This window comes from Cynocephalus volans, chromosome 14, assembly GCF_027409185.1.
Source record: "Cynocephalus volans isolate mCynVol1 chromosome 14, mCynVol1.pri, whole genome shotgun sequence".
NCBI lineage: Eukaryota > Metazoa > Chordata > Mammalia > Dermoptera > Cynocephalidae > Cynocephalus > Cynocephalus volans.
Window position 1 is genome coordinate 60,985,066 of NC_084473.1, and position 12,271 is coordinate 60,997,336.

The 12,271-nt window shown below is 40.4% G+C and overlaps 1 protein-coding gene across 1 annotated transcript in view; it reads right to left on the reverse strand.

The window, feature by feature from the left end:
- The window catches only part of SERTAD2 (SERTA domain containing 2), a 106,415-nt gene extending 102,069 nt beyond the window's left edge, over nt 1-4,346 (reverse strand). Inside the window, exon 1 of the mRNA XM_063078760.1 lies at nt 3,738-4,346. The gene's annotated coding sequence lies outside the window, so the exon portion shown is untranslated. The remainder of the gene's footprint in view (nt 1-3,737) is intronic.
- Nucleotides 4,347-12,271: the final 7,925 nt, after the last annotated feature.

Sequence of the window (12,271 nt, forward strand, 5' to 3'; positions counted from 1 at the left end):
TCAGTGACAGAATATATAGTTATCCATTTTCCTAATGTTAGAAGACAAGGATAGAAATCACAAGACCTACAGGTTCTTTCTATCCCTAGCTCTTCTTTCTAAATAATTCTTCCCAACAAACATTGCTTTTTCTAAAAGTTGAAGATGTCATAAAATACTAATAAATTCTTGACTATCTCCATAAAAAAGGTTAAATGAAAGAAGGAGATGTGAGCTATGGAAACAAAGTCGTGCTAAAATGTGTCAAGTGAAAAGTAAGAGACCTTCCATCTTGCAGACCAGACACTTAAGTATAGTTTCTAAGTTCCTATAGATTATTTTTTAAAGTTTCACTTTAGATTAGTTTCTTTAAAAGTATATGAACAAAAAAAGGGCAAGTTTTCTAAATTAATTGTTTCAGCCAATGAAAATGCAATATGTTCAACGAAACAGGGTAGCTGATGATTTGGTTAAACAAAGGATTATGTATACAAAATTATCCACATTGTAATAGATATTTCATATATTTGAAAAAATTTAACAATGTTATAGAACACTGTAACATTTCTGAGTAGATTAGTATCCAGATTGTTACTGAGAATTCTTCTTTCATAAAAGATAATTCCTGCATTTTATAACTTCAGAGGGCACAGTGATTAAACTTTTACTGACAAGGAAAATAGAATGATTCTATAAATGAAACAGGTGGTAGGTCCCATCCATTTTGCTTTAAAAAAAAAAAAATCCTCAATTGTGTAATGCCTATTAAGCGTGTGGTGAAGTTTATAGTTTAAGTGTTTTATTTACTAATTACATATACCTCCTTTATGATTCCTGTCACACTGTTTACTACAGCTATTTCAATAAGTAATTATTTATTAAGACTGCTCAAGAGAAAGAGTTTCACCCTTGAATGGAAAGAGAAATAAAGCTTTGGTCCTTAAGAAAATGATGCCATTTTATTTTCTCAGTGGTAGGTTGATAAATTCTCTTTATTATTATTAATTCTCAAGCAGATAATAATATACCATCCTTTGGAGCATTTAAAATCTAATTTGTGTAGTTCATATTAATTAATAATATCCAACTTAATGACATAAAGTTTAGGAGTCACAAATCTTATCACTAAAATGGACATGTCAGGTATCAAGGAAGACATGTACTTTTCAGACTATTTTCTATTTAATCTTCAAGATAAAAAATAGTTTCTTATTAAAAGGTAAATTATACTTGGGCCGGCCCGTGGCTCACTCGGGAGAGTGTGGTGCTGATAACACCAAGGCCACGGGTTCGGATCCTATATAGGGATGGCTGGTTCGCTCACTGGCTGAGCGTGGTGCTGACAACACCAAGTCAAGGGTTAAGATCCCCTTACCGGTCATCTTTAAAAAAAAAAAAAAAAAAAGGTAAATTATACCATAATTCCCCTTTTATTCTCTATTTACAAAAATAATTGAGAAAGTAAAAATTCAATTCAGCAATACAAATAATAATATCACTTACTATATTCAATTCAGCTACTCATAAACAACTTAAGAATAACATTATTTCATTTAATTCCATGAACATTCTTTAAGCTTCTTTATGTACCAGCCACTCTGCTAGGCACCAGAGATTAAACAAGAACTACTCTTACCCTTGAAGAGCTTTCTGTTTAGTAGGGGAGAAAACCAAAGATAAAAGCAAATGTGTGATATATATATTATACTCCTAATAGAGGCATGCACATTCTATTATGCAAGTTTAAATGAAAAATTGGTCAACTCAACTCATCCAATAACTAAATTTCTTAAAAGCTCATAAACCTCTAGTTCAAAAGCATAAATCCCATAAAACATCAGGCATATTGATAAAAATTCTGCTTATTTTATTGACACCAATTATTTGTCTTTACAAAAAATCTACTTCTAAAAAATATAGACCCCTTTATTTCAAGACATACAAGGAACGTGTCTAAGTTAAACTTGAAAAGATGTTTAATATCATATCTTAACTCATTCTGTCCTCACAATAACCCTACGGTGCTACTATTATTCCCATTTTACAGATAAGGAATCTGAGGTTAACTTGACCAAGAGCACAGGGATAGTAAGGGGAAGAAAAGCTAGAACTTGAACCTACAGAATCTGGTTCCCGAGACCCCACTCTTAGGCAGTAAACTAGACACCTCTCTTAGACTAGTGATGATGGTGGGTCAGCTAACATGGAGTGCTCTGTGACATGCACTCTCATGAATCCTCACAGCCCTTTGAGAAGCCATCTTTCCCATTTACAGAAAACCAGCTTGGGCCAGGTTAGAAACTTGCCCAAGGTCACACAGACAGTGAGGGATGGTGGCAACATTCAAACTCAGGCTGCATGGCTCCCCTTTACTGAAGCCTTTCAGTGATTCTGTCTTGTACTCATAAAAAAAGGTCACATGATGAAATTTATTAAACAATTCAGAAAAGCTTTATATAAGTCTTCCTGAAACACTTTGAAAGGTTTTGGGCCTTATGATGAGCATTTCTTTAAGACAGCATTTACATTTAAGTCACTTTTCAACTTTACTACTTTGGGCTGATCATAAACACATTTCTGCTCTTTAAAAAGAAATCGTTCTGTAGCAACTTGGCAGATTTCAGTACAGGAACAGTCTATTCTTTAAAATTAAATTTAGTAACAACTTATTCTGGTTAGTCTGAAAGAGAAGACGAGAATGAACTACTAAGAGGCCTTTCCCGTACTTTAATATTTCAAAACATGTTTGGTTTGGCCTAATTTGAATTTTGTGGACAACTAGCCCAGAACTTGACTCAAAAAGAGTAGTACCATTTTAAAACGGCTGGATTTTAAAAGGAGACCTCAGCAGCCCATTCGGTCTATTTCTCTTAATTGTTACTTTTACTTCAAACTAAATATTACAGATGCCTAAAGCACATATAGGCAGGTATTGTACTTTTGAACTATTGACAAACAAGAAACCAAATTAAAATTTTACAAAATTCTGTAGAATGACATTGTTTAAACAGCAATCAAGTACACAAAAGATGGATATCAAAAGGAAAACAATCCATACTTCTGTTATATCCTTAACACACTCCACCGCGGCCCAGGGACTGAGAAATAAAAAATTCTCTGTTGTAATGCTTCCCTGGAACAGAGGTGAGCTAAAGACGAAGTGTCAAAGTGGATTCCCATCTTACCTTGCCTTCCTCCAACAGGTTCCAAGACTTCATAACCTTTAATACTGAATTCATACTTTTTTCAAAAGGGAACCCAATAAAACTATTTTATGTTAAAAATATTTAGCGATACCACTCGGCAGCCTCTCTTCCCTTGCTCTATCCCCAGGCGTTCAAATGAAAAATTACCTTTGGCTTTGCCTTTATTGAATAAAAGTTTAACTTTGATTTAGAGGAAAATGTACCCATTAGCTGTTTTACACTTTTTGCAGGTCATAGTGTCTATCAGAACACATAGTTATTACCGTTCAGAAGCATCCTAAAGACAGAAAGCATGCCATTACCAATTATTTTACAAGCGTTATAATGCCCCCATGGTGGTAGTCTGGCAATACCTAGAAATACAGCAAGGCTGGTGAATAAGGAGTCGAGGGGCGGGGGAAGAGAGAGAGAGGGAGGGAGGGAGGCAGTCGCCACCTCAAATCCACGCCGGACCAGGAACCTCCAGCCCATAACCTGACCCCTGCTCTATCCCTAAAGTGGACCGGCTACCACATTTTTCCCGGTCCCCCCGAAACCCAACACGGTACTCACCCTTCTGCGAAGAAGTCGGCACCCGGTCCAGCTCCGAGACCGGTCGGGATGGCAGCGAGGGAGGGGACGTCTGGGCTGTGGGCGGGGGGTGTCGGTGCGTCACTCTAGGGCAGGACGGAGAGTTCGAGGGGTGGGAGCCGAGAGGGGCAGGGAAATCAAGTCACGGTCGACCAGGGAGGAGGAGAAACGGAAGGGGTGGGGTGCCCCCTCCCTAAAATAAACCCACCGGCCCCTACGAACCCCTGCCCCAGGAAGGGAAAATAAAATCAAGGGAAATAATAGCCTGACAAATAAATCTCTAAACGACGAGGAGCGAGGAACAGACTTTAATTTAAAGAGGGGGAATTGAGCGAGGGCTAGAGGGGAGACAGAGAAAAGTGGCTGTGGGTCTATCCCATGCCTTTGCAGTCCCCGAGCAGAGGAGGCTGGCTGAGGGGAAGTTGCAGCGGCTCCCGAGGAGGAGGAGGAGGAGGAGGAGGCGAAGGAGGAGGAGGATGTTACACTGTAACAAGTACAGACAGACAGCCATGGATCAGAGGGGCGCTGCGAGCAGGGGCGGCCGCGGCGGGGCGAGCGGCGGCGGGCGGCAGCACCGCCTGCTCGGCTCGCTCAAGACATTTAATTGGATTGATGGGTTGTGCAGTGACTCACAGACTTTACAGAGTCGTACAGCAGTCCCCGCCCAGCTGGACAGGGGAGATGCGACGGGGACGGGCGGGGAAGGGGGCCGAGGGAGAGCCTGGAGGGGAGGAGGCGACCGGGAGGGCGAGGCGTTGGGGGGCGGGGAGCGGAGCGGAGCGGTCCAATAGGGAGGCTGGCCTCTCTGACAGGCGTGGGCGCCGGCCAATTGTGGAGCGGCTCGCTGGGCGGCTGGCTTCGCCCCTGGCCCAATGAGTCTTCTAAGGACACTGCCGCGAACGGGGCGGGGGAAGTGGAGTGGGGGGTGGGGAGAGGTGGGCGGACGTTGAAGTGGAGGGGTGGAGGGAAAGATGAGGCGTCGGAGACCGCCAGAGTCGCTCTGCCCTCCTGGCTCCCGGAGTGCGCCTCCGGCCAATCCGCGCGCCGCGTGGGGGTGATGGACGCAAGTGTGCGGCCAATGAGGACGAGAAGGCTGCCGCAGCGAGCCAGAGGGAAGGAGCGGGAGGGCCCACGCCCGGCCTCCCTCCCCCTGCCGGGCCCTCCTTCTCTCCCGCCCGCCCGGCTCGGGTCAGTCACGCAAATAACATTGTGAGGGCTGGGGCCGAGAGGGGGGGCGGCGGGCGCGCGCTGCTGGCTGCGTGACAGCGATAGGGACTGGCTGTGCTGCTGACGCCGCGCCGGCAGGAGGAGGCGGCCGCGGAGGCTGGCTCCTTACTCAGCTGGCGGGCTGCTGCCGGGGAGCCCCTGCGGCCAAACCCCACTCCGGGAGGGCAGCCGGATTAAAACTTGGCCTCCCGCCCACGCGGTGCCCACTCTTGATGCGGCTCCGCGTGCGGTCCGTTGGGGCTGTGCTCTGGGACCTGAGGAAGGTGGAAGCCGGAGACGGGAGGCTTGGCAATGGCATTTGCCCCCTTGCTGGCCTGTTTCTGGGGAAGTCAGGGTAGGGCGTGGACAGGTTGAAACAGCTCCTGAGTACATACCGTTTCTTTATTGAGTTTGTGGAAAAGGCACTTCTTAACCCGGCGTGAGCGAAGCTGTATGGCCTTGGCTTTGTAAATGACATGTACTATATATATATATATATATATACACCTTAGCTTCCTCCAGCCCTCTCTCCCGCACCGCTTTTTCTCCCACTTCCTCACCTTGGTACCCTGACAGCAATGCCCCGAAGATCTCATATCTCGTCCTCACGGCCCGAGTCCCAGAAGCTATGGCTTTCCTCAATTGGCTACTGTCCAAGAATCAAGAATCATTTTACAGACCTTAACCCTTTCTACGCCTTTTTACGTGGAAGTAACTGCCATCACTGACAAACCTGAGTAGAGATGCCCGCAAAAGCAAATACACTGGCAAGAACCCACCTTCCTCCCGGCAAGGTGCATTTGCACATGATTTGAGACTTAAGACAATCGCTTCCTGTCAAGAAACCAAAGAAAGGCAAATCAGATATTGCATCCCTGTTTAAATCGGCTTAGAATACCAAACATCCATTTTCCACATGCAAGTCAACTGGAGACCTAGGATTAATTTGGGGGTCTGGAAGTGAAGGAGATCTTTTCTTTCTTTTTCATATAATTGAAGCCTACAGTGGTCTGGAATTCAGAAGAAAGATACCAAGTGAACACAAAGGTTTACTCTAATCCTATTGGGCCTTTTCTTGATTATTGTCATTTTAGGATATGATCCTTCCCCTGGGCTTAGTTGTGACACACAGCCAGACATCTCTTATCTCTTCCCTTTCTGATTTTAGCCCTACTCCATGATTTCTTTAAGTAGTCCTGAGTCCATTTGTGAAAATAAGCTGTGCCACAAACTTCTTGTACCACACACCTTGTGTGTGTGTTGTCCCTCAATGTGTTTAAACACCTTTGGAATTCTATAGTGTAAGGGGACCGGTGTCCTCACCCCAAGACATAGTGATCCATAGAAGGTGGACGGTGTTCCCGTAGCCTGGTCACCCTGTGATAGTCTAAACAAACTAGATCCCTCCTGAGGGAAAAATCTGCTACAGTTCTAATGAGAAATACGTAATTGTAACCAATAATGTAATTGGTGAGAGTATTGTTTTATGTACTGTGGTGGGTACTAATAACAGAAGATTTGGAGTCTAGACATACGCTAGTATCTTTCAGGGGATCTCCAAATACCCAGGTTAGCATCTTGTGGCAGAAATTTCCCCTTTGTCAGATGTTATTGGCATGCCTCCAATCCCCATCATGTGTCACTTTCTAATTCTGTGCTTTCCTTACTCCAGTATTTTCTTAACACATTGTCCAAGGCCCACCCAGATTTCTGGGTTTGCTCTCAGAACTGTTGAATCATCATCTCTGTAGGCTGTACTTGGACATCTGCTGTTTAAACAAATACCCCAGGTGACTTGAATAAATATTAAAAATTTTAAATAATAAAATACTACAATAGATATTTGACTTGAGAACCCCTGTTTATTCCTTCTTTTTGAAAATTTCAGGGGCTGGCTGGTTTGCTCAGTTGGTTAGAGCATAGACTTGTAATACAAATATCAAGGATTTGGTTACCGCTGACTGGCCCGCTGCCAAAAAGAGAGAGAGAGAGAGAGAGAGAGAGAGAGAGAGAGAAAATCTCAGAACCCCTATGTATTCTTTCCTTTCTTCCTTTTCTTTTCCTTTCTCACACCTATTTCCTTTCTCCCATGTATCTTCTATTTCTCATTTTTGTGATCACTTCTCTTTCTACATTTCTTGTACACAGTCTTTGGCAGGGGGGAGAATCACTAAAAAAGAGGATAAAGCTGGCAAATTGTCTTTCACAAATGACATGGGCATACCTCATAACTAAACACTAAAAAGTATGTGGAAGTTAAATAAAAATTTTATATGCCTAAAAAAAATCACTGTAATTGATGTTATGTATAGATCTATTATATGTGTGAAGCTTACTAGTTTATAACCTCAAAGTGCACATTGATAGAATTTTTCCTATGTGGGAGCCACATTTCCAAATGCAAACTTCAATATACAAATAGTACATTTATATTGTTAGTGTCATCTTTCTTCCTAACAGTGAACAGTGGAGTGAAACTAATGATGTATTAAGACTATGATGTTTTTTATTTTTCTTTTTATTTTATTTACTTATTTTTATTGTAACATAGTTGTAGGATGGTTACAAAAAAGAAAATACTACATGAGATTTTTGTCATCCCAAATAGTTTACAATCTTGTTGAAAGGCTCAAAAGAACACTCTTGAAAAATTTAAATAGGAACCTGAGGAAAAATCTAGGATGAGTTTAAGTGTATTTGTCAGAGATAAACAAAATTTGTTTCATTTTTACTTTTCTGTACTTTCTAATCTGTTATGATTATGAATTGCATTCGTAATGTTTTAAACCTAAAATAAAAAATATGCAAGCAATATGTGATAATAAAATATTTCCTTTTTTCTGTTATTTAGATATTTATATGTCTGTAGCTGATTTTCTAAATTAGATTTTAAGCTCCGTATAAACAGGTCTGAATATATACTACCTACCTGGACCAGGAAGCTATAGCAAATCCTCTATAAAGGATGAAGAATTCAACCCAGACCTCAAAGAATTCCCACATACAAAGCCTAAACAAACATGAGCTCACAACCCAAATTACAGAACAAATGAACAAGAAAGCCATCGAGAGCAAGAGAAAGCAGATAGGAAAAAAATTAAAAAATACATACCACAGAATTAGATTCCAAATCTTAAAAAGGACAGTTCAAGAAAAGAATAGGCTCATTTCACTTATGAACATAGTTGTAAAAATTATGAATAAAATATTAGCAATCTAAATCCAACATGCTTACTCCACTGAGCTAAGAGAAACCTTGAAACTCATTTCCCTGTCTTTACTTCAGAATGCATCTATCTAGCAACCCATCTAGCCATTTATCATGAAAACATAATAAATCAAGTAGGGTTTGTTTCAGAAATTCAACTATAATTTAACCTCAGCAAACCTATCAGTGTAATTCATCTCAAAAAACAGAGAGAAAAAGCATTTTAGAAAGTACATCAATTATTAATGATAAAAACTTTCAGAAATTAGCAATAGAAAGAAGTGTAGTTAACTTTATAAAGGATCAAAAATGTATAGCAAGGATATTACTTAATGGATTAACTTTAAACACATTATATTTAAGCATGGAATCAAGACAAGATTATCACTTCTGTTTAACGTAATACTGAAAGTCCTGGCTAACAGAATAATATTTTTTATTTTTTATTTTATTTTATTTTTTTTTTGTCGTTTTTTCGTGACCGGCACTCAGCCAGTGAGTGCACCGGTCAGTCCTATATAGGATCCGAACCCGCGGCGGGAGCGTGGCCGCGCTGCCAGCGCAGCACTCTACCAAGTGCGCCACGGGCTCGGTCCACAGAATAATATTTTTTAAAAGGAGAAGAAATTAAGTAGGAGAATCAGAAGGACAAAAACAAAACTGGGATTGTTTGTAGTAATATGATCAATTACATAAAACATGCAATAGAAATAAACCCAATAGAAATTATGAGAGAATTCAGCAAGGTGACAGAGAGGTTGTACTCCCCTTCATCCATAGTACAAGGTATTTTAGCAGGGCACATAACTAACCAGAATAAAGACAATATTTGCCAGCCTACTTGCAGCTAACTATTGCCATATTTCAGGGTTATAAGCAGAAGTGGTGCATGCATCCTTAAAGGGTGAAGGTGTACACTTATCCTCTTTCCTGCCATTTGGAATGCAAACATAGTGGCTGGAGCTTCAATAGTCATCTTATACCATGAACTGACCTTGGGTATGGAAGCCACAGATGGCGAGTCAGAAGGCACCTGCTATGCCAGTACCAGCCCTAAAAGAACTACTGCCAATCTCCTTGAATTTCTTGAATAAACCTCTGTCTCATCATGACACTGTTATTTTAGTTTGTTCTTGAATGTTTATGTTACTCATAGCCAAACCTAAATCTAACTGATACAGCAAGATTCCCAAGTACAAAATCAATTCATAAAAACCAAAAATATTCCTATACACTGGCACTAACAAACTAGAAAATAAGATACTATTTATAATAGTGACAAAACTATAAAGTCTCAAGGAATTAACCTAAAAAAGTGCACAAAATTTTTATGGAAAAAAAATTTTAACTCTATTAAAGAACTTCAAAGGAGACCCAAATAAGTGTGTATATAATGTTTATGGATAAGATGATATAACATTATTATGATACCAATGATCTCTGAATTTATTCATAAATTCAATGCAAATCAAACTTGTAGCAATATTTGAGGAATTTACACAGATATGTACAATTATGTTTCAATTAAAAAAATAAAATAAAATAAAAAGAAATCTTCTAGAGCATTTGACCTGCTCCTGCAAGTTTCAGGGCTTACAGGAGCAGCCAAACCACAGCTGCCTCTTCTTCCAGTTCTAGTGGAAACTGGTCTACTCCTATGGTCTAGGTTGATCTTGTTCTGTATGGCCAAGCATTTGATTCAGAGTTCAACGATTATCTGATTGATTAAATAATTGATTGATTGACTAATTGATTGATGGTCTCTGAACAGCCAAGCTATTCAGAAGCTTTCTTGAGAGCACACACGTAGCCTAAAGCTGAACACATTCAATAAATGCCCATCTGCTTCCTCCAACCCCAAACATTATTTCCAAAAAAAAAAGATTTGAGGAATTTAAACTTATTCTAAAATGCATATAGAAAACTGAATTTAATTATAACCTGATCTTTTTTGGAAAAAAAAAAAAAAGAGAGAAGGGAGATTTGCCCTTCCAGATACTGATACAAGAATGATGAACTTGATGACATCAAAATTAAAGTTTTCTGTTCAACAAAGAACATCATGGACAAGAGAAAGTTCACAGATTGGAAGGTATTTCCAAAGACCAAAACCAACGAAAGATTAATATCTAGAATGTACTAGGAATTCCTGCAAATCGCTCAGAACAAAACAGGAAACTCAATAGAAAAATAGCCAAAGGACATGACCAGGCAAATTTACAGAAGGTAATCTTGAGAGACTAACAAATAGATGAAGAGATATCCAACCTCACTTACAATCAGATAAACGTATATTAAAACAACAAGACACTTCTTTATATCCATTGTGTAGGCAAAAATGTGAAAGTTGGATAATAGCAAGTGTTGCCTAGAATATGAGACAGCATGAATCCTCATGCTTTGCTGCTGAGAATTAAGCCCTGGTATAGTCATTCTGGAGTATTATCTGGCGATACTTAATGAAAGGTACAATGCTTTTTCCTGATGACCCAGCCATTCCACCCCTGGTAATATACACCCCGAAGAAACTCTTGCAGAAATCCATGAGCAGGCACAACTGAAGGTGTTCGTCAGAGCAGTACTGACATAGCTGCAATTGGAGACAACCTTAGTATACATCACCAGTAGAATGGGTAAATACAATGTAGTGGACGCTATGGAATAACATGCAACTGTTCAAAGAAATGCACTAAATTTATTTTGCCACATGGATAAATCTTTAAAATATTTTATAAATCTTTAAAATATTTTTTCTTTAATAAAAAAGGTAAGAAACAGACCAAGACCATGTAAGTCTCAGGCCTTGGGATCTCTTTCATTGTCAGGTACATCTCAGTGTTTTTGCATTTCTGTTCTTAGCTGGGACACTTTGAGGCAAGAACAAGGTAGGTGCTGTTACAATTCACTTTAGACTTAAATATTTTCTTCCAGTTCTCACATGAGGTTGTGGCAGTTTTCCTGAAACCCCAGCCGCCCCAGCCACAACTCCTTCTGCAGGCCTCTACGGTTTCAGTCACCATGGTGTCCCCCATCACCTCCTTACTCTCCCTTTAGATGTTTAATAGACATTTATCAGATTATAAGTTTCTCTCCCAGCTGGGCAGAAGATGAGTAATGGCCCTTAAAGAGTGGGTCATAGTCCCAGATGTAGAACATGATCTTGCCACTCTGCTACTCAAATCTGCCCACTTCCCCATTTCCAAGTTAGAAACACCCAAACATGGTGGATTTTTAAAAGCTTTATTTTAAGATTGACCTAAAAATGGGTTTGCTTATGTATTTTTATACACCTCTTAGTGCGCTGTCAGTGCTGATAATAACCACAGGATGAAACAATAACGGTAATTGTAATATCAGCTTTGAGTCAATACGCGAGCAGTAGACACAGAGAGGCCTTTTAAAATTAACTGAGAGGGAAAAAACAAATTAGCTGTAGAGATTTAGGTTAAATAGCAGAAATAGCTTCCTGAAATCAGGATTGATAAACAAGTGAAGGACTTACCAAAAGATTTTGGGATAGATCAGTAGTTTTCTGAAAAGCTTTAGGGGTTTTCTAACTAAAGACAGGGGAATGGATGAGATAGTTCTTGAAGTTTCTCTCAGCCCTGTTACGTACGTTATGAGTCTCCCTCAAGAAGGCATGTTTAAAATGCAATCATTTCCCACAAAACTACACTCAGAATAACCCCTGCTTGGATTATACTGCTTTCAAAGCCTGTCTCTGCCCAAAGCTTTCCTTAATAGCACGTTATTAGTGTATTAATTTCTGACCCTTAGTAATGGCTATGATTTCACGGCCCTTAAACTCCCATATGCAGGAGCCTGTCTGGGCCCAGGTGGGCAGATCTGCAGAAAAGCACCCGGTATGAAGCCCAGCTGCCTACACCCCTTCCTAGTGGATGGAGCGGCAGCTGCAGACAACTCTCTGACTAGCTTTGGGCCCCTAAATTCTGCAGAAGCCGGATTGTGATCCTGCTGAAATGACTGTTCTCAGGATCAAATTTCTTATGGGTCCCACTTCGGGTCTGTAACACTCATCACTAGCTCCCAATATTGGGTCCTTGAGGTTAGCTTCATCTGTTTCATAAACCAACCCTAAAAG